Genomic DNA, 3396 nt, shown 5'->3' on the forward strand with positions numbered 1-3396 from the left:
CTGATAATGAAGAAATGAAGGTTCAGGACATTTACAGTCTATGTCGATTGATTTCATTATCAAACAACTTTAGATGAATATCTCCCAGAATTAATGCTTATCGACTGGTCAATTCATTGTCCTTACAAGGTATTTACACTTTAATACCACAAATTCTAGTCCATATATAATCTTCGGAATCATCGTTGAATAAATCTTCCAATGTCTTTATTTCATGTTCACGCTTCCACTATATCATGAAATGCTAATGTGCTTGATTTGTAGTTCATGATCCATAAGAACATTACATCATGTATGTTTATTAACGTTTCCAGACACATCCAAATCACTTACTTAATCCTTAGTCCTTGAGGTTACTTAATTCATTTAGTAGTCAAGTTCATTCCAATTACTTCTGAGTTTTCCAGGGTAATCCAAACGTTTTTGAATTTCGGATACATAATGTACTTCCGTTCAATTCAAATTGGTCTCTGTGATTGATTTGTCTAATCAATATTCATTTATTAGTACTGAATGCGATCTAAAGTTGAGCTGATCTGAGTATTTCCAAAATTATCATTGATACAAACTTAAGGGGACGAACAAACATTCAAGTGGTACTTATATCATTCAGGAAACGATATAGCACTAGCGTTGGTTGACCAACTTAAGCTGCGTTCCATAACTTTTAAGAGCAGTACAACATCCATGTTTATTTGGATTTCTTAATTAATCCAAGACATTTACTAATACTAGGCCATAAGGGTATTTTGGTCATATTGATGCTCAGTTTTATTTCATTCATTTCAGAGCTCGAGGATATCCAATCATTCCGGAGCTTGGTGATATTCTTGATCATTTTCATTCCATGGTATTCTGTTCATTTTACAGATCCAATGTATTACAATCATTTTCTTCCGTCCGATCTTATTATTGAATTCAAACTTATCATTATTTCAGTCATTTCGAACAATTCTGTCAAAAGAGCATCATAGATAAATTATTCTTCAAGTATTTATTCATAACCCGAAGATTTACGGATTATCAGAAATTTTCTGTATAAACATATAACTTAACGATGAAACTAGTAATTCATCGATTTATGTATGACTTCTTGAGTACTTTTTCATTCAGGGTCAATTCAGGCTATTTTTCCCTCTCAAGGGTAATTTCGTAATTTCTTAACCATATAATTTCAATAGTAATTCTTAACGAAAATAATTATAATCTAGAGATCCTATGATTAATTGCTTTCCCGAACATTCTCTGGTCTTGAAATGATTCCTTAACAAACTTCTTGTATATTACATAAACCCTCTTGGGGTTAAAAACTGGTTATCCATATTTTCCAAGTAAAACTATCTTTTCCTAAGCACATATGAAATTTTTTCTAGATAAATATATCTTTTCAGAGTTATTAATCAACTTCTAGGGATAATTCTTGTCATTTTACAACATAAGGGTATTTTCATAATTTTACCAAACTGGAGTATTCTCATAATTTCTCATTCAAGTACCCTTAACATGTAACCTTTAATGACATATATTACAAGCTACAAATCCATGATAATTCCTTTATCACTAATCACAGAACTTATAATATAATTCTAACAATCCATCAATTTCTTATATTAATCATCTGAACCATAATCAGTTGCCAAATTTCTATTGTATTCGGATCGAGTGTAGAAATTCATTAACTACACAAATGAGACCAACATTATTTTATTCATGCATTTACCAATATTCACATGTTCCATAAAGCATAAAGAGGTAGTTAAGTATTACATCGATTTCTGTGCAATACCGATCGATCATTTAAAATATATTCGAACGTCCTCGATTTTGAAATCAACTTCCAATAATCCATCGGATACAAAGCAACCAAATTTACGTCAAAAACAATTGAGAAGCTAACTTGAATCTGAAGGTAAAATATGGAAAAATGGCTAACCGGGGGTGAATTTGGAAAAACGAACTTTGGATTCGGACCCAGTACGTCGAAGAGAATCGAAAATATGTCTTTTTCAGGTATAATCAAATACGCTGTCAGAACCTCATTTTTCTTGAATTTGAACTCATTATATTTGACTTCAAGCTTTCAATTTTTTTCTCTCACTTACCCCGACCATCAAATATACGAAGTCGATTCCACATAATTTCCTCGCCATAAAAAATAATTTATTAGAATCTAAATAATAAAAATTTTAGGACCCAATTGGTAATTCTAAAAACTTGTGTAGCCACTATAATATATAATTACTAAAATTAGGGACTAACTTGAATTAACTTAAATTATCATGGCTTGATCAAGACTAAATCATAACTAGAGGACAAGTTCAGAACTTTACCAAAAATGGATGACTAAAATTGTGGTTTGCCCATCTTCATTTTCATTATCTACCACCCACGTGATTTTCCTGGAATCATAACCCCATTTTCCCCACATTTCAATCTCATTTATTAAGGCAAATAGTAAATCCCCATTGAGCACTCCAAGAGATTCATGAACGTGTTCACACAAAACCCTTTTAGCCAAACTTGCATCAGTTTCTTGCTATGTTGTTTTGGTGGTGAACTTCTCAAGAAGAATTGATCATTAGTGTTCATTCCATATTGATAATTGGTCGAACTATTCTCATAGGAAAATCGACCAAATCCTGTTTCTTGTTGCTCCTGAGGATGATGATAATTCGCATTTGATGTACTCAAGTTATGGTCTTGAAGCATCAACCTGAAACTAGTCTCACGCGTCACCCCACGGAGCAAAGCTTAGTTCCAATCCTTAACTTGAAGCTTATCGTTCTCCTGGAAAACAACCAAACTACCCGAAACCGATGAGACTGAATCCATTGAAGACCTTGTTGTAGCTACTGTTTTGATATCAGTCATTTTAGTCATCCAACCGAAGCTTCCCAAACTATTGTTTAACCTAGAAGATAAAGAAGATGAACCGACTGTCCTCGATGAATCCCACCAATTTATTCCTGTGTTAAACTCATCTGCCATAGCCAAAGAAACTAAGCTGCTGTTGCCTTATGGTTAAATAAAATAATAGGAAACGATTTGCTGCATAAGGGAGCAAGCAAGCAGCTCACGATGGTAAAGCTATCGAGCAAGGGATGTATGTGGCTTTGGTTGTTTTTGAATGCTCTGTAATATAAAAGATTGGTACTACTATTTTATGAGATAATGAAGAAGATTGCAGCCAAACAAATCTAATTTGTAGGACCCACTAGGCCACTACGTTACCATAAGATATGATTTATTATTGGGTAGGTGAAACTATACAGATTGGATTGTTACATTTTTCCTTTAAATTAGCGTCAAATACATATTCTTAATTGATTTGAGAAATTAATTATGTGAATTGATATTTGACATCACATTTATTATAATGTATAATTATATTATTAT

General features: G+C 32.6%; 1 pseudogene; it reads right to left on the minus strand.

The window, feature by feature from the left end:
• Positions 1–2364: 2364 nt before the first annotated feature.
• LOC120201044 lies at positions 2365–3106 on the minus strand (annotated as a pseudogene).
• Between the last annotated feature and the right edge of the window lie 290 nt (positions 3107–3396).

The sequence above is a fragment of the Hibiscus syriacus genome, unplaced genomic scaffold (assembly GCF_006381635.1).
Source record: "Hibiscus syriacus cultivar Baekdansim isolate YM2019G1 unplaced genomic scaffold, ASM638163v2 tig00006753_pilon, whole genome shotgun sequence".
NCBI lineage: Eukaryota > Viridiplantae > Streptophyta > Magnoliopsida > Malvales > Malvaceae > Hibiscus > Hibiscus syriacus.